Raw genomic sequence first — 27,239 nt, 5'->3', positions numbered from 1 at the left:
GCCTAAATAACAATAGGGCCCAGCCTTGACTATTAATGTGTAAAAAAAAGAAATTAATAAATTAATTTGTATGCATTAGGGAAAGAAAACATAGCGATAAATAATGCATTAGTAACAGTGGTCGTGCCATCAGTGTTAATTTTTTCAGCTATTTTAGATTTAGTCTTAGTCTTAAGGTACGGCCACACTGAATGCGCCTAACCTGACGCTTAATCATTGTGTGTCACAAAAATGGTTCAACGCACCTAACGCGCCTACGCAGCTAGATGAGCCCGCCCAGCGGAGGTGCCTTGCTTCATCCTGAAGGGGCTTATTTTCAATAATGAGCGGCGACGTTCTATACATTATCCCGCTTATTACACGGCTACTTGCCAAAACGAAAATAACTGGCCCGCGGGTCGGCTCGGGCTCGGGCAGAGAATCTAAACTCTGGTGCATGACATCCTCCGTAGGCGCTCACAGCTGGGTGAGTTTCACCACCTCCTCATCGTTTCAGCACACACCGAAATGATGACTTGGTCGTCGATGTTCTTTCTGCTTCTGTGCGTCCTGCGTCTCTCTGCCAGTGACATCAGGCCAAGCTCAATGCTGATTGGCTATCGCGGCTAAGCGTCACGTGTTGGCAGGTCAAAAGTTCAATTTTTTGAACTCCGCGCGTTGGTGCGTTGCTGGGTTGGCCGCGTTATTTAGGTGCGTCTAACGCGCCTAACGCGCTGCTTTGGCGCGTGTAACGCATCTACGCGCCTAAACCAATGGTTCCCTATGCAAAAATGCTGACGCCTCTAACGCGCGTAAGGCGTTCAGTGTGGCCGTACCTTTAGTCCAGTGGTTCCCAAACTTTTTGTGCCCAAGGCACACCAAAGGACAAATAAAAATTTCAAGGCACACCTATTGTGCAAAATAGCCTTATAACACGTGTTATTGTGAGAATAGCGTGTTAGATAAGTACACCCCCGCCCCCATTTTACCATAATTTGTTTAACAGTCATTCTTCTTGTTTTTGTTTAATTTTGTAAACATTGTGCTCCATATTCCTTTACGCCCATATAATGTAATGCATGTAGTACCTAATTTCCGCCACAGAGTGGCGTTGGTCTATTGGTGCACTCTGTCTGGTGAAAGCTACACATTCTGTAGAGCAGTGTTGAGACATGGCGGACAGAGCGTGTCGTAACCAGATGTGTACCTTGCTTGTGTATGTTTACAGGTAAGCAGACAGTGTAAGAGTCAGGAATGTACATGGGATGAGCTGGGCAGGGGTTGGAGATGTGGGGAAGAGTTGGCAAGTTGACTCAGCCGTGGATGTTGTATTGAAAGGTTGTAATGCCGTCATAAGCAACTTCTACTAGCAGCTAAGCTAATCTTCTTGCGTCGCCATTAGGGTCCGGTCGCGGTACATTTATGTAGATGGTGTTTGTTTACTTTGTATGCCAAGGTTAAGAACTGGGAATAATATCAGGAGCCACAATGTGCTTTTATTTTGTGTATTTCCATTGCCGATTACTAAGTCTATTAATATGTATTTTTGCGAATGGTGTAATACTGAGATTAGGATGTAAACAGACCGAAAGCTACACATTCTGTAGAGCAGTGTTGAGACATGGCGGACAGAGCGTGTCGTAACCAGATGTGTACCTTGCTTGTGTATGTTTACAGAACTCATTAAAGAAACTACTCTTCAAGTCACGCTTGAGTTTATTTTCAAGTGTGCAACATTATCACTAATATCATCTGTTTATCTGTTAAGTTTATAATTATTTACTAATGCCAAATAAGATGTGACAAAGACAACTATTCTACTCATGAAATATTTATTAACAAAATACTTCACAAAAATATTTAAACTTTATCAAATTGGGCTTAATCAAACACACCCATTTCAACCAGACAGGTGAGGCAAAGGAAACAGAAATTCAGCAGAGAACTGTCCATGAGAAAGCTGCATGGTCCTGAATCTGACCCACAAATTATAACTAACATTTAGAATCAGGCTTTTTTTGTAAATATTCTGCCTACTAACAAATCAGTGGGACACATGTGCCTGTCGGGGCGCACAGATTTTTTTAATCCTTGGTGGCACGGAGGAGAGGGCCACTCGCAAGTCCTGCTCAACAGAGAGACGTGACCTGGTCTTGTTCTTCATGTAAACAAGAGTGGAGAACGCCAACTCACACAGGTAGGTGGTAGGGAAATGAAGAAGTTGGTCGATAGCGTGGTGGGAGATGGTTGGATATTCTGATGCACAAACCAACCAAAACTGATCGAGTGTGAGCTCACTAAATTTCAGTTTCAGCGTGCGGTCCGCACGGAGCTCTGCGCTCTCCTCTCTCTCCTTCACAGTGAGCTTCTCGGTTGAGGACTCGGACTCCTGGTTGAATGGGTCTCGGATCCAGTCATTGTCCTCGATGTCCGCCACACGTGGAAAATAGCGCTCAAACCTCTCTTTTAAGGTCTGAAGGTGTTCGGCATATATAGCGCGCTCACTGGCTGCCTGTGGCGCAGCTGATGCCAGCGTGAACATGTTCATGGAGCCCTGTTCCAAAGCCTCGCGCCACAGGGTCAGTTTGCCCATAAAGCCCCGAATCTTGTCTGTGGATGATAAAATGTTTTCATTCCTGCCCTGAAGCTTGGCGTTTAACTCGTTGAGATGCCCAAATATGTCTGCAAGGTAAGCCAGCCTGGCGCACCAGCTCTCATCCGCGAGCCTGTCCTTATGTGGGACAGCGTGTTCACGTGAAAATTCCAAAAGCTCTTCCCGAAGCTCGTAAAAACGGGATAAGACTTTCCCCCGAGACAACCATCGTACCTCTGTGTGGAGGATCAGGCTTTGGTGGTCGGCTCCCATCTCAGCGCACAGCTGGGAGAAAAGGCGAGATTTCAGGGGCCTTGATTTGATGTAATTCACCATCTGCACAGCCTGATTCAGCACCTCAGTCAACTCCGGGGGCATGGTTTTGGCAACTAATGCCTCTCGGTGCAAAATGCAGTGGTTGGTCACTATCAGTGGATTTTGTGCTTTTACCTTTGCAATAAAGCCTCTCACTCTCCCCGTCATGCATGCCGCACCATCCGTGCACAGACTGACGCACATACTCCAGCACAGATTGTTTTCTTTTAAGTAGTTACCTTGAATATTTCTTCTCCCGTTGTATGGCTTGCCATTTCTTTACAGAAGAAAAAAGTCTCTTTAATAGAGTCACCGTCAACATACCTGACGTTTGCCAGGAGCTGGGCAGCCCCACTTATGTCGGTCGATTCATCTATTTGAAGAGAAAATCTGCCGCTCGCCTGCAGTTTCTCTGTTAAATGTTGTTCAATGTCTTCTGACATGTCATCTATTCTTCTTTTGATTGTGTTATCAGATGCCGGCACCTTGGATAGCTCATTTGCGGCATCTGGACCCAGCATGACACCTGCAATTATTTTGCAAGCAGGGAGGATGAGTGTCTCCGCTATTGTGTGAGGCTTCTTTTGCTTTGCAATAAGCTCCGCTAGCATGTAACTAGCCTCCATTGCCTTTTCAGACACTTTCACACAATCCAACAAACCGGTCTTGCTGCCTCTGGTTCAGATCCCGCGCTCTTTTGAAATAGGCCAGGTTTCTCTCAGCGTGGAAGGGATGTTTGGTTTCCAAGTGCCTCTTCAGCTTGCTTGGAACCATATTAGCATTAGCTAACTTCTCCCGACAGAGGACGCACTCCGGCTGAGGAATGTTGACATCCCCGGTCCAACTGAAGCCATAAGACAGGATACTGTCGGCTGACAGTTTTTTTCCTCTTTTCTTTCGGTGGGTTGTCGGACTCGGCAGTCTCTGCACTGGTGGTTGGTGGTTTGCTCCGCACGAGAAAGCGCTCCATTTTCCCTCTTGTTTATGTTTTAATGTTGTGTTGACCTACTGCCTTTGATGTGTCACAGTCTAAATTAAATTCCCACCTGCGCAACTGCGCGAACAGCGAAATGTGGGATCCTCTTTGAGGATTTTTTAAATAGTTTTTAGATAAAGAGTTTGCCTCTGTATTATGGAATGAGTGCATTCAAAGTAGTATATAGTAAATTAAAATAATTATTTTTGTCTAGTTGTATACTATATTGCAGTAGGCTATGGTTGTCACAAAATCCCACGGCACACTTGGACTTGCCTCACGGCACACCAGTGTGCCGCGGCACACAGTTTGGGAACCACTGCTTTAGTCTTTAGATGAAAATGCTTATTAGTCACATTTTAGTCATTGTTTTCCTTCGTAGTTTTGGTTGACCAAAAGTCCTTACATTTTAGTCAACTTTTAGTCATTACTTTTAGTCAAAATGTTTTCTCTTTTTAAACTAATTCAATTAGGCTAACCCCCAGGGTTCGAGTTAGGTGGGAGCCAGTGGGAGCTGAGCTCCCATAGAGAGAGGTCTGGCTCCCATGAAAGCAGCAAACTCAAATATCTGTGGGGTCTCTGAAAATACAGCAGCATAATATTGTAATTACAAATGGAGCTATTTTCCCTTCCACATACAGAGTAATATTGACGTTAAGTAAGGGATAATAGAACGCCGTTCATTATTGGGAAAATAAGCCCAGACAGGGCGAACCGGACACCGATACGAAACAGAGGTGTCTTGCTTCGACCTGAAGGGGCTTATTTTCGATAATAAGCGGCTACTTGCCAAACGAAAATTACTTCACTCGGTGTGTCTTTTTGCAATTTATTTGTTACCATTCGTAGCGTTGATCAGCAGAGCAATAGTTAGCCAAAGTCGTTGACGTCGCTCAGCAACCAAAGACGCTGGCGTTGTTGTTAAGGGCCCATGCAAGTGAACGGAGCGTTCCACGGCATTGAGAAGTGCCGTGTCATAATAGCCTATATTTACTTGCACAACTACATTTATTTATTTTTTAAGAGACCCCCACAGAGGTGGAATCATAACTCAAACCCTGCTAACCCCTGATATATGGACACCTGCTAAGTAGTTCCAGTCAAATTGTCTGTTCAGCCTTCAAAATGAGAGCTGGTAAATTGTGAAACTAAAATTAAAATGTAATCAGAAAACACGGTTATATGCTATGGACCCTATAGTTTCTTTGGTATATAAAGGCTGGGACGAATTTCAATTTATAAATGTGTACAATGCATAACGTAACATTAGCTCTCTGGCTCATAGCTGAGCGGACTATACCTTTCGTTGCCAAGTCGTAGCCCCGCCCTATTTACTGGAGTGAACAACATTTCCATTGCATAAGAACCTGACGGGAGGGTAATGATTGGAAAATATCATGCATTTTGAATGTCCAAATAGCACACCACTAACATTTTAGTCCTATCTCGTCTCTTCAACGAAAACAAAACTTACATTTCGTCTTAGTTTTTATTATCAAAGATCTTTTTTTAGCTCGTCAACAACTTGTCTTAGTCATGGAAAAAAGGTTGTTGACGAACATTTTTCGTCATATTTTTCGTTAACGAAATTAACACTGCGTGCCATAAAGCTTTTTGAATGGAATTGAAATGGAGACTCCCTGAAGTACATGAACCACCACATGGAGGAGAAAGGGATTTCTTCCCGCGATTGTCTCCCGCTTGAGCCCCGCTTCCCGCTGCCCACTGCCGAGGGACCACCGCCACAGCGCTGCCCACTGCAGGAGGCGGTGGTGCCTAAGCGCTGCCCGCTGCCGAGGTGGTGGTCCCTCGGCAGCGAGGCTCCGGCGAGAGACAATCGTGGTCAACAATCGCGGGGCAACAATCCCTTTCTCCTCCATGTCGTGGTTCAGTCTACTTCAGATTTATGTGGACATGGAAGAACCAGAGACGTCGGAGAACCTGACGCAGTCGTATGAGATTCATAATATCGTCTGGAGGCGCACACAGCTTTTGGCCGTGATAATATATATTATATGATATAGATATCTATGTATAATATGATATTATTTAGATATAGAGCTCCAGGATTCCGCCTGAGCATCCGGAGTGTTCCAGAATATTTACAGAACACATTTCCATTGCGATACATCCACTGTAAACAAAGCGCATGGTACTGTGGCCGCAAGCTGCTCAGGGCCACACCCCCAACCTCCTCCTTGACCCGCCTCTCTCCTCCTCATTTGCATTAAAGCTAAAGACACCGAAACGGCGAGTTTGGGGAAAGCTCAATGTGCGACTGGCTCGTAGTGGCTGTAATTCTGCACCACGGCTGAATTTCGGGAACATCTTCAAATACTGTGTTAGGGGCCCACTAATATCTATATTAAAGCATCCATAGAGAAGCATGCCATGGGACCTTTAACTTTCAATGAAATTACCTTCTTTTCATCCGCAGGGGGTTGTTTACCAGTTGGTTGTTGCTTCCCTTGCTGGTCGGGTGGACCACTTTTCACTTGCTTCTTGGATTGGTGAGTATCATCCTTATTTGTATCCATGGATGGTTTCTGATCCCCTTTATTATTATTATTCTTTTTGGTGTTATCCTTCTTGGTCTTCTCACTTAGGTTCTTCTGATTGGTGGACTTTGTCCCTTTACCTTCTTGGTGTTTCGTAGAAATTGAGTGTACCTGAGCTGACTTAGATGACCCAACTTGTGTTGACCCGGATGCCTCATCCGGAACAGACTTGGATGACTCAGCCTGATCAGAATTGGATGACTTAGCCTGATCAGACTTGGATGACTCATCCTGAACAGACTTTGATGACTCAACATGAACAGACTTTGATGACTCAACATGAACAGACCTTGATGACTTAGCCTGAACTGACTTGGATGCCTGAGCAGGTTTTTGCACTGTTCTCTCTCCATGGATTTTGTCATCTGGAGTGGCAATAGACAAACTATCTGTAACTGGATTTTCAGTACTTTCTCCGGTATTCAGATTGCAAGTTGTGCCCCCAGAAAGTCGGATAGTGCCGTTAGTTTTCAATGAACTAGGCTGGGTCTCTGGTGTGGAATAGGCATCTGTGAGTGGACTTGGATTATTCTCCCCTTCGTTGGTATTAAAATCTCTTTCAGAATATTCTCCTTGTATATTTGGCAGGTTGTCATCCATTGACAATAGTCCAGAGGTCAACGATTCTTGGCTCAATGACATAGATTCATTTGTCTTCTTTCGGGACATTTTCTTCCTCTTTTTCTGTCAAGAATAACATGTAACATGACTTTGGCATTCATACACAAAAACAAACACATATGGAAATATATATATATATATATATATATATATAGACTAGGGCTGTAATAACTCCTTGAGAAACTTGAGCAAATCTATTAGCAAAAAAAAGATTTGCATTAAAGCCTTGTTTAATCCTTATAACTATTTACAGCACACTCTCACGCTGCAGAATCTAGTTTTTATCAGCTGATCCTTTTATGAGTCTGACTCTGATACGGCAGTGCTTCAATGCTCAGAAGAGCCACAGCTTCCATAGTATGAGAGTAGACCCATTTCGAAATATCACAAAGCAAATAGGTGGTTGGAACATTTCGCAAAGTTTGGATGAAATTGCACAGGAGGATTAGCGCTATTCACCTGAAGTGAAATCACACAAGCGCAATTGTGGGTGATTCAAAGCTGTAATAGGAAGAAACATTGCAACCTGTAATAATCATGTTTATGGAATAACCAACCCGTTATTAATATTACCAGACGGTCATACTCTGTGAATATGTACTTAAACTTTGAAAACACACATAAATGCATGTTTATTCATTGATTTTTGTATAGGGTTGACTAAAAAAGACGCTGTGTCGACTTCATTCATAGAAAGGTTGACTTAAAAAAATCTTCAGTCTTGCAAACCCCAACATACATACATACATAAATACATACATCTATAAAGACCAAAGTGAGTGCAGCCCTTACAGGCGCAGTGAAAATAATGACGACAAGCTGGAGTAGAAAGACCTTGTACCAGGCTCAGGGTTTTCTTCTGGATGTTTGGCATATTTGAGAAGAAAAGGTCCACCGCCACCTACTGGCCTGATATATAAATAAATAAAAACCTCTGCTGTTGTATTTACAGGGCAGAGGGATGGGTAACAAATGCAAACTGATAATGCAAAAATATAATTATGTGACACCACATGTACATACTTGCTTCTTCGTGTCATCAGAGTCCCCTTCAACAAGCGGTTTGGGGGAGTCATTCGATTCTTCCAAGGGCAGGGAAGGCACTGGGTGCGAGGTATTTGAAAGGGGATCTCTCTGTGTTTTGATTCAGAAATTATTTAGTGTTAAAGTATAGAGACAACATCAGCAAAACGGATGCCACCACAACATACTTATTTTAGTGAACAATTTTCAGCTAAACTATTATTATAGTTGTATGGGAAGTATTCTGTATACAGCATGTACTCCTTACAGTTAATCTAACTTTATGTTAGATTTAGATTTAGATTATATATATATATATATATATATATATATATATATATATATATATATATATATATATATATATATATATATATATATATACACACACAGTCATGTGTGTGTATTTTAAACCTTAATTTTAAACATTGTTTTGCAGGCAGTTACACAGGCAGGAAGCAGAGAACACGGAGAGGACAGAGAGAGGAGAAACAGAGGGAGGAGGAACAGAGAGAGGAGGAACAGAGAGAGGATTGTGTACTACTGGTTGTTTATACAAAATTCTACAAATAAATAAACAAATCTTATGAATATCATTATTTTTACCGGTATGTTGTAGCCTGGCTTACCTTGATCCCAGAATTCCTATTTTACCCACCTCTTTTTTGACCCCTACACCACTCTATTTATTTGATCGATCCTATTTATCATCCATCTATCTACACATTAAAGGATATATATGTGTGTGTGTGTGTGTGTGTGTGTGTGTGTGTGTGTGTGTGTGTGTGTGTGTGTGTGTGTGTGTGTGTGCATGTGTGTGGATAGAGAGAGGTTACAGAAGGTATGTATTTAATTGGAGGCTCAAAGACATGCTGATAGAGAGAGAGAGAGATCATTTGATGTGTAGATAGATGGATGGATAGAATAGATCAAATATATAGTCAAGTGAATAGTTAATAGTTTACTAACCATTTGTCATGTTCACAGGCTGGGTAGTAAGGCAATGTCCACACCAACGGCAGAACCCGGCACTCTTTTTAACAAACTTTTTACAACTGGAACACTTCATCTTCGCCTCTGTATTGTGAGAGAGAGCAGAATGATTTCACTCTCAATCCTTCAAAAATGTTCTTAAATGGTCTGTACCCACAGACATCTTGTTGTGTCCAGTACCAAATATCTACTTATAAGATCAACTAGGGTTGCCACCTTTCAGAAATGAAAATAAGGGACGCCCACCACGGGCCCGACTCCTGTGGGGCGGAGCACCCGCAGCAGTGGCATGTTTTATTTTGTGCTGGTGTTTTTAGTAAAGGGGTGATCAAGAAAGCAATTAATCATACTTAAAGCTTGAAATGCTTAATTACCAATTAACATTCTCTTATAAAGTGCATGAATGAATGAAATCTCTTTGTGTGGCGTGTGCAACAATGAACTTTTAAAATATAAACTAAATAAACTGAGAACTTCATGTAACTTTTTAAGTGCATAACTATAGGGACTCTCTTTGAACATTTTTACGAAAAAAAACAGTACAAAAAAACAACAAAAACACTTATGTAAAAAAGGAAAGTGCAAAACATTACTCCTTCCCTCAACATTACTCCTTCCCTCAAAACTGTTACTTATTTTTCCAGGTGTACTTCTTGTTACTCCTTGCAGCACTGAGTAACTCTTTGTCTTTCAAAGCGCTGTTGTAAAACTCTGAACAGGACTGCTCAAAGTTGAGAGTGATCAGAAGCTCACTTCTCATGAGCTCTGTGGTGCACCTGTTCCTGCAGTCACTCCATTTGTTGGCCATTCTGGAGAAGATCCTTTCCACATATCCAGTGGATGCTGGGACGCTCAGGATGTGGCTAGTGATAGACAGCATGTTAGGCAGGTCAGCTACTTGAAAGAGAGCCACCCACCTGGCAGTCACACCTTTGGATTTCCATTAATCTTCAGCATCTTCTTTGAGCCTCTTCAGAATGGGTTTTGCTGTGGAGCATTCATCATAAAGTTCATCCCTGTTGACTTTATGGATGAGGTTGAGCTTGGTGGTCACCCTCTCAATGTCACTAAAGGTCATGGTGCCATGGTGCAGAGAGAGAGGTTGCAGTGAGAACAACCACTTGTCTTCAGAAAAGTTGAACCATTTCTCAACATATGAGAGTGCTGTGTTGAGAAATGCAGTATAATCTTCCCTTGCCATGTCTGCATCACGTGGACGGAGACGCTGCAGCTTCACTTTAGTTAAGTAGCCATAGAACTAGTCATCTCGTCTCTGTGTGAGCTTTTGCTTGAAGTTATCCATGATGGAATATAACACAGGTGGTTTCATCACTCTCCAGCTTCTTTACAACTTCCTCAAAGAGAGAGAGGATATTATTGCAGAAAAGAAGGTAAACCTCCACAATGTCTTCATCTTCCTCAGTTGAGTCCTCACTGAGCTTTAACAATGCTCAGTTGTTTGGGACACTCCTCCCCCAGGCTGATGAAGTATGATTTCAGTGCAATCCAGGTTTGCATTAGCCGGGTGATGGCTGGATTAAGGGAGAGCCACCTGGTTGTGACATGTCGCAGAATTTTCTGGAACTCAACATCACAAAACTCTTTGAGTGATTCTCTTCATTTGGCAGATGTGGAAAAGAAGGCATAGACCTTCAGCACAACATTTTCCACATCTACAGTGAGCTGGTCAAGAACATGCTTCACTGTGTTGTGCACAATATGGGCATGGCAGTTTCCTTGCAGCAGATCTTTTTGTTTTTTCTTCAAGTTGGTGAAGACAGAGTTGTGAATTCTGTAATTCACATTTGTATTGTCTGCACTAAATGCTGTCACTTGATCAAACGATAAACCACATTTGTCAAGCAACTGCTCTATGAGAGCTACAATCCCAGCAGCGGACTCATCTGCATTTTCAATGAAATCCAGCATTTTGTTGGTGACCCCGCATTCTGGACTGAAGTATGGAACAGCAAGGGGGAACATCTTCCTGTTGTCTTTATTTGATGCATCTGTCTGAATGGAAAATGGGAGGGGTTTATCTGATGTTAGGGCCTTGAGAACATCAGCCACTGCCTTTGGAGCAAGGACATCTTTAACCACTGCCTCTGTTGTCCCGATAGTCATTTTCTTTAAAACTTTTGAATCCGGGAGAATCTTTTGATTCAGTTTATGTGCACAGTCAGCACTGTTGTAGCTGAGGTTGTGTCTGACTTTGTGGTACACCTGTGTCACCTCAGCTGCTGTAACATAGAAGGGAGGAGTGGGATGACATATTGTTAATTAAATTGAACAGTATTTGTCTGCTGCCTGTCTTATGACTTGAAAGGAAGTCAGGTCATCCAAACAGTTAAACCACACTAATAATATAATTTATGTAATGATCACTGAACAAAAATATAAACATTTTGACACAGAATACACAGAAAGCTTTACAAACATTTTTAATCTAGGAAATGTATATATATTAAAGAATAAACGTTTTCTTTTAACAAATGTATTTATTTATTTATTTATTAACGTTTAATCCATTAGTATGATTTGTTCTTTAAATAGCCATATATAATATTTAAATTGGCTAATACTACTGTATATTAAATAAATTATCGTTCATTCGACTTTAAAAACTCAACATCCTAAAGTTTAGGATGTTGAGTTTTTAAAGTCGAATGAACGAATTGTTTAGGACCTAAACAATTAATCAAACCACAACAGTTTACTAAAATAGGCTCTGCCCATGCACTGCCGTCTTCTGGCAAAAGCACAACCAGATAGGAAATCAATCACAACATAATGTCCCATACCGTATCAATCTCAGGAGATGATTGGGGTATGAAGAACTGTGACACTGACGCTTGGGTCTTCTGTGATCTTTCGTGTCTGCAGTGTTGCTCTCCTGTTGCATGCTGTCTGATGTCAGACAGCCCACCGTGCGTCACTGAAAACACTCGTCGACATATTTTACAATTTGCCTTGTAAACATCTCCACTTCACGCTGTCCAGCCAAGGATGTGCCTCTTCCCACTCACGTCTGTACTTCTGCAAGCGTTTCCGCTTTTGAGGACGTGGTGGAGTATCGGGTGTAGTGGACATTTTTAAAAGGCGCGGGTTTTGTGTGTGGGTGTCTGTCGCTAGGCAACCGTGACCACCACACGCATGCGCAGACACACAGAGGACCGGAGCGGGTCCTGCGTAGATCCCGCCGCAACAATTTTGCTGGCTTTGGTATTCCCTGTGTTTTGTTTTTATAATTATTGTTAGATTTAGTGTTTGTGTGTGTGACAGACATGTGTATTGGACATTTATGGAAATACAGAACAAATCGCGTCCCGTATTGGTTCAATACGGAACGCAACATTTAATTGCCAAATAAAGGACGATTCCGTATTTTACGGGACGGGTGGCAACCCTAAGATCAACACACCTGTAAACTGATGACTTATTGTGTGCGTCGATTTATTTTCTCTTTCAGTTTCCCTTAGAGGCGTGGCCAACAGTTTACATTAATCATTTGTTAACCCATTTAGGAAGCTTTTCTCCCTTATATGAGCCTACTTTGATTGAAAAAATATTTACCTTCTTGCTCATCACAAATTGTCTGTATGTGTAACCAGGGTGAAACGACGTGTTTTAGTTTTGTTGAAATGTCACCAAATGCTGATTAATATGAACCAGTATGTGTTTAAGTTATGTTCAAGGTACCTTTTTGTAACCTGTTCCAACTCCTATGTTAAGGTGTTTATTATACCTGTACTGTCGCTTTAAGAAAAGTCCGTGTTTAGTGACGTATATGCAGCGCCAAGCTCAGAATGCTGTTATCTATCTGAGTGGAGGTATGTTGTTGTATTTGTCGTCATATTTGAGCATGTAAATTGTTTTGTAGACAATGAAAATGTTTAATGTGTAACTTAACGTGTTAGGAATTAAGTATGTGAACATGCTACAGCGCTGATATATCAGCTAACGCTTTGCAAATGCGCTTTTTGTGAGTTTTGTTGTATCCATGAGCGTCAGAGTGCTGCAGGGTTTCCCCGTGTGTTTGTTTGCTAGGAGGGAATGTGGTCCCGTCTGCCACGGTTTACATGCAGTGACACGGTTTTCTTTGGCTCATGCAGGTATGAATGTTTTATCTGTTTTGTGGATATTATCTATGCTGGCCATGTTTATGTTTGTGGGAGTGCAGTCAATTGCATTCATTATGCTATTTTGTTTATTTTCATGTTATTGTGATATATTGTGAGAATGCTGTTATCTATCTGAGTGGAGGATGGAATGTGGTCCTGTCTACGACCGTTTACATGCAGTGACACGGTTTTCTTTGGCTCACGCAGATGACAATAAATGAGAAAAGCCATCCTCCATTGTTGTCCAGCCGTCTTTCCACCCATCCAGCGCATTCACCCCGAACACTATGGAGGACTAAAAGTGCCACAATTAAATAAATAAATACACCATTAAATAAATAAATACACCATTAAATAATTCCTTAAATGTGTCATTAATTAATTAAAATTGGAATTAAATACATAAATGTTTTATTAAATGTGTCATTAATTCATTAATTAAATACTATTTAATTAATTTACATTTACATTTCATGATTTACATTTACATTTCAGGATTTACATTTACATTTCAGGATTTACATTTACATTTCATGATCCTGTGTTGCAGTGCTTCATGAAATGTCAAACTGTCAAACTCGCCCATCAAAGTTGGTAGGCGGATCCTAACGCCTGATTGGTTACCCTGCGCATCAAGTCAAGGCAAATCAATTCCAGATAATGCATTGACGCAGAGCGAGTGAACACATTCGGTTTACAAAATGTCTAAAAGCTGCCCGGAGCTGCTGCGAGAAGCCGCTAATTTAATAGAAGAGGCTCTGAGCAGAACTCCTCCGGCTCCGACGGCTCAGTCACAGCAGACACCTGCTGCTCCATTACGTACACCCGTCCAAGGTAAGCTAAGTAATTTCATGTTAGCCGGGTGTGCTACTAATCACAGCAAGGGCTAGCTAAATTTGCTTCGTGTGTAATACGTTCGTTGTTAATGGTGGGAGCATTAAACTAGTTCGCTAATCGGCTAAATAGTGTGAGCTGATTTTTGGCGGGAGCGTGTCTATGTTCCCCGGGTCCTATGTTCCCCGGGTCCTATGTTCCCCGCTTTGTATGAGACAGGGGAACATATGACCCTTTTTTTTTTAAAAAAGGGTCCTATGTTCCCCGCTTTTCCCAAAAAGGGTCCTATGTTCCCCGATATGTATGTGACCGGGGAACATAGGACCCTTTTTCTGAAAAAGGGTTCTATGTTCCCCAGTTGCGGCGGGGAACATAGGACCCTTTTTTCTGAAAAAGGGTCCTATGTCCCCCTGTCTGGAAGACAGGGGAACCATTACTGGACCATTACTTCCACCATTACTGGAAGAGGACGTCTGGTTACGGGAAACCCATTTGATACCTGTTCCACTGTTAAATAGCGGCCCAAATTGGTGGGCGCTATCCTGGTAATTTCTCTGCACAATTTGATTAGCTAAACATTTGTTTAGCCAATTCATGTAAAACTATGAGGGTTTTGATTGACCCGACCCTATATTTCCCTATCCTCGAGCCGGGTCGGGCCGGGCCTTTGATCGAGCGTTTGTGTTTTTTTTTAATCATTGCTTTATTGGCCTAATCTGAGGAGAAATCTATGCCATAAACAGAAATATTATAGGCCTTTATTGCACGGGTCTTCTCAATGCCGTGGAACGCTCCGTTCACTTGCATGGGTAGTGGTCCGGTAACTTCAACCCCAGCGTCTTCGGTTGCTAAGCGACGTCAACGTCTTTGGCGGACTATTTCACTGCTGATCAACACTACGAATGCTGGTAACGAATAATTTGTAAAAAGACACACCATGTGAAGTTATTTTTTCGTTTTGGCAAGTAGCTGTGGATTGTGTAATAAGCGGGATAATGTATAGAACGTCGCCGGTCATTATCGAAAATAAGCCCCTTCAGGGCGAAGCAAGACACCTCCGCTGCACGTCGGTGTCCTGTTCGCCCTGTCGGGGATTATTTTCCCAATGATGACCGGCGTTCTAGATTCATTATTCCTTACATATATATTTAGCAGAGTAGGCCTACGTAACTAATGTGTACAAAGTTACACATGTATTAAAAAAATGTCGGGTTGAAATCGGGCTCGGGCTCATAATATTACATAATACAGAACGTGCTCGGGTCTATTTGGGCTATAGAACCCCCTAGCTCCGGTGTAGCATCCCAAGATAGAAGTTGAGGCTGCTTTAGCTGTCTGGTGACCATTTTTATCTATGTTGCAGCTGAGGTAGCAAGGCTCTTTGCGCCGTATAACGGCGGAGCCAGAAGAAATATCACGAGACGACCAGCTCAAGTCCAAGTGAGTCGAAGAAGCTATACACACACTGTGTGTTGTTTGGCTGACCACAAGGCGGATAAAGTCCCAAGCGTACAGCTTAAAGCGGACCTTCATACTTCAGGACTTGGAGAGCACAAAGTGACATTTTCAGGTCAGTGCGAAACTAGGCATTTACCAAAACCAAAATAAGTTTGTACTGTCCGGCTCGTTGAAATGATTTGCAGTTCTACTCAGCATTTCTTTTTATAGTTATAAATATTTCCTGTTCATATTTGACTCAAACTTAATTGATTTTCATAGTGTGAATAATAGTTATCACAGGCTTATTTGAGTCAATATGAGTTATGATTTATTTTTTTTTCTCCAGGGAATGACAGCGATCCCATGGTCATAACAAACAAGTTGATGGAAGTATTTCCGAAGCTCCAAGAAGGGGGAGGCTTGGAATTTTTAAAAATTGCAGGATCTACACGGAGTCGAAATCTGGCATTGCTTCAGTGTCCCAGCACTGGATACACGCTTGCCTATCTAAAGGATCCAGCTTCGATGATTGGACAGGCTACAATCTTCATTCGTCCGCTTCAACAGGATCTACCCTTCGATTGTGTACATACATTTACAGAGACCTAGTTCAATACATAATCAAAACAAAGCTTACTGGTGACTTTCAATCATTAATTAAACGCTATTTGTTGTTGTTAGGAGAGCTCAAGTTCTGCCTCTGGTCCAGTCATCCCCTGCATCACCTGTCAGAAGGAGGTTCCCTTTTCAGAGATGAAGCTGCACAGATTGAGCTGCAATGGGTATGTACTTCCTAAAGCAATGCAAGGGTCGCATATTAATTTTTCTTTGGGAAAATGTCTCTCTTAAGAGTCTTGTGCACACAAATAAGGGAGTATGACCATAATTTAAATTTTGTTAACTTCAAGGACACCCATGCAGGAATCAGAGAAAGAACAAGAGGGAGGCCAAAGTGATAGTGAGACCGTCAGTGACAGTGTTCCAGTGAGGCCTGGAACATCAGCTGAAAGTGCAGAAGTGCCAGCAGTGATGGTCAACGAGGAGCTGGATAGTAAAGAAGCAGACAGCGGTTTGTGTCATCACGATAGGGTTGCTATAACTGAGCAACTGAAACAAAGTCAATAGAAAAATAACACGATATAATTAGATAAGATAATACAGTTACAGACAATTAACCTCTTAAACCCGAGCGCCCCCGGGGGCGGGGGCAGCTGTGCCAACGTGTGCTGTAAACAGCTGTAAACAGCACCACCATGCTCCAACATGTCCATGTTGCATACCCACGTAACGGGAAGAAGCTCGGCTAAAAGCCCATGATAACCATTTTTACCTAAACAAAACACAATTCTAACAACAAGCAACTAAATGAGCCCGTAGCAAAACACGCAAAACGTGCATGTGCGCATACTGGCCGTCGCCGATTTCGCTACTCCATGCCACCCACACAAACTATAGGTCATATGAAAGCTGAGGCTCCACAAATTCCAATGATATCACTCCCATCACTCTACGACGAAAACTCACCGAACTAGCAACCAAAGAAGAGCAAAATAAACAAAACAAATCAAAAACGTTATACAGTGTGATACTTTTGAATGGCGAATGGTGTTTTTTTTACATGGATTCGGGTCCCTCGATTTGACGTTCCCTCGACTCTATTGGCTCTTACGGTTCGATAGAGGTGTCAATCATCCAAATTGACCAATGCATACCCACGATATCTTGGGTATATCCAGCAGTGGCATGACAGCCCTTAGTGTTTATAGTTAGTTAGTTATAGTTGTTCAAAGTTGCTGCCAGCGTGTTTATATGTTTATATATATATATATATATATATATATATATATATATCTTTATCCCTAGTGATTGTAGTTTTTAGCTGTGTTTTTACCTTTGATTTTACAGTTTGGTTTTATTATATGTATTTCCCAAATATATCTGCTCCAGTTGGAGTCAAACTTCATTTCGATTGTATGGTTTACTTTGACTGGAAAAATGTATAGAGCCCTGGGTGAATTTTCAAAACAAGTCAAAAATGTTGAATTTGGATGGAATGAATACCTATAGTGATATGTCAGTGAAATAAAATTAGATTTACAGTCTGGTACCTTAGAAAGGTCAAATGGTGCCCAAAAGTGCCCAAATGGCACCATTTAGTCCGCCTGGACCTACCTGTACTAAAACCTCTCTAAAATCACTTTATTCACTTTATTAGCATTTATCCTGGAACAGGGTACTCATTAGATGTTGTTATATGTTTCCCTAAAGGTTCTGGGCTACTATCCCATAGTTTCAAGGTGGTATTCACTCTAAGTAATGTGTTTTCTCTAGGCGAAAATTTAAAATTGACATTTCTTACTATGTTCTAGCAGAATTTACTCTGACACAGTAACATCTATATTGATTCTGACACTTCTGCAGTCCCCTCACAGGTGTTACCTTCTTTTTGAAACCAACTTTATTCATATAGCCCTTGTAGTTGTGGAGGCATACTCTATTCATTTTGGGCATGTCATTTCGGGCAGGAGGCCTGTAAAATAGGCCTAGGGCTTAACAGGTTAATAACATGCAACTGGGTTATATTTTCTAACTGTTCCTATATTTAAATTTTGTTCAGAATGCTGTTTTTGCTGTTGTCTTGGATGTCTCTCTGGAATAGATAACATTATTGTTGTTGTTTGTGTAGAATGGAAGCTTATTGAAGAACCGTCTCAAGCTGCCAAAGTTTTCAAAGAGAATCTGCTTAAGGAACATGCATCTGGGACACCACTTCGAATGAAGATGGATGTAAGGGACTCTGAAGAGGACAGGGAACGGGAACTTCTCTTGTTCTATAAACAGCAGCAAGAATGGGCATGTCCACTTCATTGTACTCTTGTTGGTAAGTAATATAAAGTTTGTAAAATAAATGTATAAGTAAAGTTTATACCACTCAAGTATCTTATATGGAATTGTTAAATGGGAGAATGGAATCCAAACAACTATATAATTGATGACCACTAATGAAAATATACCATGCACAATATTCTCCTGTAATCTGAAAGAATCAATATTAAGGATGCTATTCTAGAATTACAGCCAATAGAATATTGACTATTTTTTCCCTTGCTTGTTAAATGTTAACTTATCCAGTTACCTGTATTAGTCAGCCACTGTTTTTCCACTGTGTTATTCTCAGTATTTTATTTCAGGTGATGCTGCTGTCGGAGAGGGAGTGATGAGGTACTTTCTGACAACGGTGATATCCAAACTCCAATTTGGATTCAGTCTAGATCTTGGTAAGTCTCTTACTATTTGAAGGTTAATATGTACTTTTAAAAATGTATTTAAGTGGTTTAATTGTTGTGACTTTATCCCCTGCTCTCTTGATATTTTACAGGAGGAATGGGCCGAACACTGCTGTTTGAGGGTGAACCTGACCATCTTGTTCCAGCAGCATCAGAGGCACTCATTGAAAGCAATCTCTTCCGGGTTGCAGGAAGGATGTTGGCCCACAGCTTTCTGCATGACGGTCCCCATGTCACAGGATTAAGTCCTGCTGTGATTCATGTACTGTTCAATGGGGATCCTGAAATGGCAACTGTTGTTACAGAAGACTGTCCTGATCTGCACATCAGGAGTATCATAAAACTGGTATGTAACATATAAGAAACTTTGTCTTGCAAAAAATATTGTTTGGGCAAATATAATAACTTGTACGGTCTTGATTCTAGCTTGAACAAGAAGAACTCACACCAGAACAGAAGGACACAGTTTCAGATCTTTCCATGTCTTGGGATCTTCCAGCAGTCACCAAAACAAATCGGAGATGGCTACATAACAAACTTCTACTCCATGCAGTGAGTTCCTGCTGGTTAAGTCACATAATTCATTGCTGTAGTTGTTGAAATTATAGTTATAATTATAAGTGTTGTAAACTCTGGCTTGTTATGTTATCACTGGCAGAGATGGAAACGGCCAAATTTCAGTGGTGAAATTCATGCTATGAATACTTAATGATATTTAGTCTTTGCCTATTGTCATGTTAGTTCTTCAAAACCACCATTTAATGTATATACAGTTTTAAAAAATCACACTACAGTAAATTGAGAGCAGCTTAACAACACATGTCTGGTTATGTGAATTTGCTTTTTGATAATCTACTTTAAGAAGGTGATACAGTCAAGAGTTCACCACTGTTAACTTCTTTCATTTACAGTTTTTAAACATTCGCAATAGACACAAGTTGCTGAAATTTAGAAAGTGGAATTCCCCCATTTATCCATTAGTTATGTCTTAAGCAGAAAATTTTTGTCAAGTGTGCATGAAGCACCGCATATTCTCAATCACAGGCAAACTGGGACTGTAGACAGGACAACTAGCACTCTTTAACTTGTCATCCAGGTAGAATGTGATTTGTTGCAAAATGAAGGGAAAATACACATGTAAATAGTGGCATACATTATTTTAAAATGTGTAAATGTCTTGTAAAGGGTTGCTATATTCTGTACTAGAGTTTGAATGGATTTTATAAAGCACTTTATTGTGCTTTTATGAACATTTTCCCTACTATGCCAACTTTTGTAAAATTTGGGTTGAGGATTTGGACTGTAATATTGGTCGGTTCTGTCTCTTAGGTCATTGGGAGGACCATGCGCCAGATCAAACAGTTGAGAAAGGGACTGAAAGATGTGATGGTATGGCCCCTGCTGACATCTAGGCCAGATGTTGTCCCACTTATTTTCCCCAAAATGGCTGAAATGCAGTTCACACCCCAGGTAAGTCAGTAATTTAGTTATATTTGTCACTTTACTTGATGAATTTACATGTATTTTCAATGACTGAGCTGGTTATTTTTCCTTTTACCAAGAATGTGATCTGCATATTCCTTCACCAAAATAAATTCTCCCTTTTAAAATAATTACAATTTGTGTATTCTTTAAGATGCTCCTACAAAAAATCACATGGCCAGTTGAGGACAGTGATGATGAAGACTTTGACTTAGAGTCCACGTGCCGCGTCACTGGCTTTCTAAGGTTGTTCATTGAAACAGGTATAAACACCTTATTTGGCTAATGCATTGCTCTCTTTACAAATGCTTCTATGTCTCATTGATAGATGTGATCAATTAGAACTAAATGTCTTGAATCCATTTTATGACTTTTAGCTTCATCAGGTACCCTGGCCCAGCTGTTGACATTCTGGGTTGGCTGGGAGATGCTTCCTCCCAAACTGAGAGTGGAGATTTCTGGGGGAACCCTTCCTACGTCCTCCACATGCTTCGAAACACTAAAGCTGCCAGCTCATTTCAAAACCTACATGGATTTTGAGGAAGCACTTGTCTCTGCCATAAATAGTGCACAGACTGGATTTGGACTTGTTTAATTTTTTCAGACAGATGTCATTGAATGCACTGTTAAGTAGGTCAGGTCAATTGACACAAGTTCAGTGTCTTTGAAAACTAATAAACAAATAAAACACTGGGTTGGACATCAGTCTGCTATGATTCTTGATAAAACTTGCACAGTCTCTACGTATAATCTAAGTGCATCAGTTAAAGAAACTCCTGGAGCTGGCAAAATGGCAACCTCTTCATCTGAGAGCTCACGGGCCAGCTGAACCTCAGGGACTGACACAGTGCCTCCATGAAGACTGTGCGGTCCGTTCCAGTCGATCCCATACTCTTCAGGAACCTGAATGGAGGACAAGCATGATCAATCTTGTACTTAAAACTAGTTTGACATGTCATTACACAAGGTAGTTAAGATTGTTATTTTTGGTCACCAAGTCGGTGAGAAATTAAATGTTGCCTATTCAATTGTTGTTTTGTAAAATAATACAGTTGTGCATAGTATGCACCGTAAAAATTACAGCTCAGAGGTTGATCTTTGAAAGCTCAGGAGACTGAAGAAACTATAACCTATGTTTCATTTAAAGTAGCACGTTTAGCACAATATCTTGTCCCATTATTCCTTTGGGGAAACAGACAGTGAAGTGTTCAAAGTTGATTGTTCTTTAACCTCAGTAGGATCCTCCATAGGGCCTTGCTCTCTGTATCTTCTCCAGAGTTGCTGTGGCGACTGATTCCTTTCAGTTCTAAGACCATGAAAGTTCCAAGCATCTCGGAAAGAGTCGAGGCTTTGCTGAATTAGTGGAAGGAAGATCCGGTGCAGTGCGAAAAGATGGACTTTATTGTCTGGATTCAGTGTTCCCTGATCTTGCAATGAAGTGAAAATCTGATAGAAGAGGTCCAGGGCATGTTCATAAACATCTCTCCACATCCTCTCTATTCTGTGTTTAGGATAAAATTGACAAATTGTTAATTTACGTGACATATGCTAAAGAAGTACATTGAACTGGTACGTTTGTTTTGTGAGCCTAGTTGTCAAACATTTATTTACCGCTGATTGTGGACACTTCTGCCTGTGATGTGTGAATTCCTGTCGGTACCTCTGCTTCTGATCATGAATTCTGCTACATCTGCATTCTCCCCCCCTTTATCAGACCGTACCCTTGATGGCAGCCCATACTGCTCGGCAGCGGCAATAAAGCTCTGTAAGACCGTCTGAGCACGATTATTGCCAGCCACAGTCAGGTAGACCACTAAACGACTGAATCCATCCACCCCACCATGGACAACAAATCTCCACCTGTCAGCCAATTGTGAACACATGAAAAATAACAACTTTATTGTAAAGCAATTCTAATGAAACATCTAGAAAGATGCATTGTTTATCTACTTATATCACTGACCTGATGAGCTTATGGTGGCCATCTATATGCCACAAAGAGTTTGGGCCAGGAACAGAATACTGTCGTCGTCTTAATACACGCAGCCTTAGACGTCTCATGTAGACTCCCTCTGCATCGACTCTGCGTAAAGACTTGCAGTCTTGAGACTGAGGGGAGGAAAATAAAACGAATAACCACACACTCACTGGCTACTTATTTTGGTGTCATAATGAAAGACATGACGTGTGTATTTTCTATTTTGGATTTTTGAATGATTTTTTGTTTAAGAAGACTCATTCCCCCTGGGTTGTATGCAGTAAGCGAGGTGTGTTTATTTACGTTGCATGTCATGTTAATTAGGTTTGTTGTCCCGTTGTCATGGCGACCACTGCGGTCCAAAGGAAGTCCGGTTTTCGCTACGGCTAGGATACTTGTTACAACTGTATTTGTGTTATCGCTCCTCCAGTGATAAGCCAGGTCTTGATTTTAAATACAGGGCTTTAATGATCGTCAACCCGTGAGAACCAGGTCAAAGAAAGAAGATATAAATGAACAAAAAATAATGCTGTATGAATGTCTAATAAAGCTTGCGTCATAACATAAATACAACTAATCATCTGACACTGGAGGTCTGCAGCCAGACCCCTCGCAACGTCTTTCCATAAGCGGACTTCCTTCACCTTTCAAAGGGCAGAGCTCTGTATTAAAAATAAATGTAAATAATGCTCATATTAATATACTCACTTGGAACACGCACACCTCTTGCATTCAGATGACCGCGCATTAGCTTGTAGCCGGTGTTTGGATGTCTTCTGTGAATTTCACTTACAATACGGTCTAACTCCTCATCACTCACAGCTGAATAGAGGTCTGTCTTTCTGCACAAACAAAAAAAGACAGTTTTGTTTCATGCGCCTCCTGATGGTCCTCTTTGACACTCCGAACATCGCTGCAAGTTGACCCGCGGGTAAGCCACTAAGAACTTGATGCTCCAGAACTGCACTCGGTATGTCAAACGCCAAACGCCCCGGTCCCTGTGTGTGTTGGGCCTGATGCTCCCTGGTACCAGAGAAGCGGTGGACTACTTCTTCTAAATTTGCAGTCACTCTATAATCAATATCTTGGTCAGAAAGTGCGGAAATAACTCCAAGAACTTCAATACATTCCTCTGCTTTACTCGCTACATGCTCTGGGTCAGCAGGTCCTGCTTCCACATCCTCTGCTAAATCTAAAACGTCTCTCACCAACTCCCTAGAAAGTTCATGAAGATCCTCCATCATCATCATCTTCTTCTTCTTCTTCACACTCTAGATAAAGTTTAAGTTCAAATCAGTTTGACAGTTTAACAATTCCTCTTCTTCTTCTGCATTACCGCCACCTACTGGTATGGAGTGCTCCATTTTCTTTATCCAAGCACTCTACTTCAGACCAAAGCAATTGATCAGACTCGATTAGCGTTAGCCCCACCCACCGATTTTGATGGGCGAGTTTGACAGTTTTACATTTCATGAAGCACTGAAGCACAGGATCATGAAATGTAAATGTAAATCATGAAATGTAAATGTCAATTAATTAAATAGTATTTAATTCCAATTTTAATGAATTAATGACACATTTAATAAAACATTTATGTATTTAATTCCAATTTTAATGAATTAATGACACATTTAATAAAACATTTATGTATTTAATTCCAATTTTAATTAATTAATGACACATTTAAGGAATTATTTAATGGTGTATTTATTTATTTAATGGTGTATTTATTTATTTAATTTTGGCACTTTTAGTCCTCCATAGACGTTGTCGCTCCTCACATCCTGAGATGATGGAAACGACGAGCTGACATCTAACTCATCCAAAAAGAAAGAGACTGGTGGGCTGTATGTTGTTATTTATTGAGCATATTTGTGCATGTCGCCTATGGAGGACTAAAAGTGCCACAATTAAATAAATAAATACACCATTAAATAAATAAATACACCATTAAATAATTCCTTAAATGTGTCATTAATTAATTAAAATTGGAATTAAATACATAAATGTTTTATTAAATGTGTCATTAATTCATTAATTAAATACTATTTAATTAATTTACATTTACATTTCATGATTTACATTTACATTTCATGATTTACATTTACATTTCAGGATTTACATTTACATTTCATGATCCTGTGTTGCAGTGCTTCATGAAATGTCAAACTGTCAAACTCGCCCATCAAAGTTGGTAGGCGGATCCTAACGCCTGATTGGTTACCCTGCGCATCAAGTCAAGGCAAATCAATTCCAGATAATGCATTGACGCAGAGCGAGTGAACACATTCGGTTTACAAAATGTCTAAAAGCTGCCCGGAGCTGCTGCGAGAAGCCGCTAATTTAATAGAAGAGGCTCTGAGCAGAACTCCTCCGGCTCCGACGGCTCAGTCACAGCAGACACCTGCTGCTCCATTACGTACACCCGTCCAAGGTAAGCTAAGTAATTTCATGTTAGCCGGGTGTGCTACTAATCACAGCAAGGGCTAGCTAAATTTGCTTCGTGTGTAATACGTTCGTTGTTAATGGTGGGAGCATTAAACTAGTTCGCTAATCGGCTAAATAGTGTGAGCTGATTTTTGGCGGGAGCGTGTCTATGTTCCCCGGGTCCTATGTTCCCCGGGTCCTATGTTCCCCGCTTTGTATGAGACAGGGGAACATATGACCCTTTTTTTTAAAAAAAAGGGTCCTATGTTCCCCGCTTTTCCCAAAAAGGGTCCTATGTTCCCCGATATGTATGTGACCGGGGAACATAGGACCCTTTTTCTGAAAAAGGGTTCTATGTTCCCCAGTTGCGGCGGGGAACATAGGACCCTTTTTTCTGAAAAAGGGTCCTATGTCCCCCTGTCTGGAAGACAGGGGAACCATTACTGGACCATTACTTCCACCATTACTGGAAGAGGACGTCTGGTTACGGGAAACCCATTTGATACCTGTTCCACTGTTAAATAGCGGCCCAAATTGGTGGGCGCTATCCTGGTAATTTCTCTGCACAATTTGATTAGCTAAACATTTGTTTAGCCAATTCATGTAAAACTATGAGGGTTTTGATTGACCCGACCCTATATTTCCCTATCCTCGAGCCGGGTCGGGCCGGGCCTTTGATCGAGCGTTTGTGTTTTTTTTTAATCATTGCTTTATTGGCCTAATCTGAGGAGAAATCTATGCCATAAACAGAAATATTATAGGCCTTTATTGCACGGGTCTTCTCAATGCCGTGGAACGCTCCGTTCACTTGCATGGGTAGTGGTCCGGTAACTTCAACCCCAGCGTCTTCGGTTGCTAAGCGACGTCAACGTCTTTGGCGGACTATTTCACTGCTGATCAACACTACGAATGCTGGTAACGAATAATTTGTAAAAAGACACACCATGTGAAGTTATTTTTTCGTTTTGGCAAGTAGCTGTGGATTGTGTAATAAGCGGGATAATGTATAGAACGTCGCCGGTCATTATCGAAAATAAGCCCCTTCAGGGCGAAGCAAGACACCTCCGCTGCACGTCGGTGTCCTGTTCGCCCTGTCGGGGATTATTTTCCCAATGATGACCGGCGTTCTAGATTCATTATTCCTTACATATATATTTAGCAGAGTAGGCCTACGTAACTAATGTGTACAAAGTTACACATGTATTAAAAAAATGTCGGGTTGAAATCGGGCTCGGGCTCATAATATTACATAATACAGAACGTGCTCGGGTCTATTTGGGCTATAGAACCCCCTAGCTCCGGTGTAGCATCCCAAGATAGAAGTTGAGGCTGCTTTAGCTGTCTGGTGACCATTTTTATCTATGTTGCAGCTGAGGTAGCAAGGCTCTTTGCGCCGTATAACGGCGGAGCCAGAAGAAATATCACGAGACGACCAGCTCAAGTCCAAGTGAGTCGAAGAAGCTATACACACACTGTGTGTTGTTTGGCTGACCACAAGGCGGATAAAGTCCCAAGCGTACAGCTTAAAGCGGACCTTCATACTTCAGGACTTGGAGAGCACAAAGTGACATTTTCAGGTCAGTGCGAAACTAGGCATTTACCAAAACCAAAATAAGTTTGTACTGTCCGGCTCGTTGAAATGATTTGCAGTTCTACTCAGCATTTCTTTTTATAGTTATAAATATTTCCTGTTCATATTTGACTCAAACTTAATTGATTTTCATAGTGTGAATAATAGTTATCACAGGCTTATTTGAGTCAATATGAGTTATGATTTATTTTTTTTTCTCCAGGGAATGACAGCGATCCCATGGTCATAACAAACAAGTTGATGGAAGTATTTCCGAAGCTCCAAGAAGGGGGAGGCTTGGAATTTTTAAAAATTGCAGGATCTACACGGAGTCGAAATCTGGCATTGCTTCAGTGTCCCAGCACTGGATACACGCTTGCCTATCTAAAGGATCCAGCTTCGATGATTGGACAGGCTACAATCTTCATTCGTCCGCTTCAACAGGATCTACCCTTCGATTGTGTACATACATTTACAGAGACCTAGTTCAATACATAATCAAAACAAAGCTTACTGGTGACTTTCAATCATTAATTAAACGCTATTTGTTGTTGTTAGGAGAGCTCAAGTTCTGCCTCTGGTCCAGTCATCCCCTGCATCACCTGTCAGAAGGAGGTTCCCTTTTCAGAGATGAAGCTGCACAGATTGAGCTGCAATGGGTATGTACTTCCTAAAGCAATGCAAGGGTCGCATATTAATTTTTCTTTGGGAAAATGTCTCTCTTAAGAGTCTTGTGCACACAAATAAGGGAGTATGACCATAATTTAAATTTTGTTAACTTCAAGGACACCCATGCAGGAATCAGAAAGAACAAGAGGGAGGCCAAAGTGATAGTGAGACCGTCAGTGACAGTGTTCCAGTGAGGCCTGGAACATCAGCTGAAAGTGCAGAAGTGCCAGCAGTGATGGTCAACGAGGAGCTGGATAGTAAAGAAGCAGACAGCGGTTTGTGTCATCACGATAGGGTTGCTATAACTGAGCAACTGAAACAAAGTCAATAGAAAAATAACACGATATAATTAGATAAGATAATACAGTTACAG

At 41.2% G+C, this 27,239-nt stretch overlaps 4 long non-coding RNA genes across 4 annotated transcripts; 3 read left to right on the top strand and 1 right to left on the bottom strand.

Annotated features, from left to right (window-relative positions):
* Positions 1–13,884: 13,884 nt before the first annotated feature.
* On the top strand, positions 13,885–15,866 carry LOC307082493. The gene is made up of 3 exons (XR_013812224.1): positions 13,885–14,013; positions 15,377–15,583; positions 15,800–15,866. It is a non-coding gene; the product is annotated as an uncharacterized lncRNA (long non-coding RNA).
* Positions 15,867–18,206: 2,340 nt separating this feature from the next.
* LOC307082938 lies at positions 18,207–19,291 on the top strand. Its single transcript, XR_013812262.1, has 4 exons — positions 18,207–18,334; positions 18,645–18,731; positions 18,833–19,086; positions 19,167–19,291. It is a non-coding gene; the product is annotated as an uncharacterized lncRNA (long non-coding RNA).
* Positions 19,292–21,470: 2,179 nt separating this feature from the next.
* LOC307082400 lies at positions 21,471–22,309 on the bottom strand. Its single transcript, XR_013812214.1, has 3 exons — positions 22,186–22,309; positions 21,834–22,082; positions 21,471–21,723 (listed from the first exon to the last, which is right to left on the bottom strand). It is a non-coding gene; the product is annotated as an uncharacterized lncRNA (long non-coding RNA).
* A 2,196-nt stretch (positions 22,310–24,505) lies between these two features.
* On the top strand, positions 24,506–26,487 carry LOC307083140. Its single transcript, XR_013812272.1, has 3 exons — positions 24,506–24,634; positions 25,998–26,204; positions 26,421–26,487. It is a non-coding gene; the product is annotated as an uncharacterized lncRNA (long non-coding RNA).
* Positions 26,488–27,239: the final 752 nt, after the last annotated feature.

This window comes from Pollachius pollachius (assembly GCF_949987615.1).
Source record: "Pollachius pollachius genome assembly, chromosome: 11".
In the NCBI taxonomy this organism is placed as follows: Eukaryota; Metazoa; Chordata; class Actinopteri; order Gadiformes; family Gadidae; genus Pollachius; species Pollachius pollachius.
This window is presented reverse-complemented; position numbering and strand designations above follow the sequence as displayed.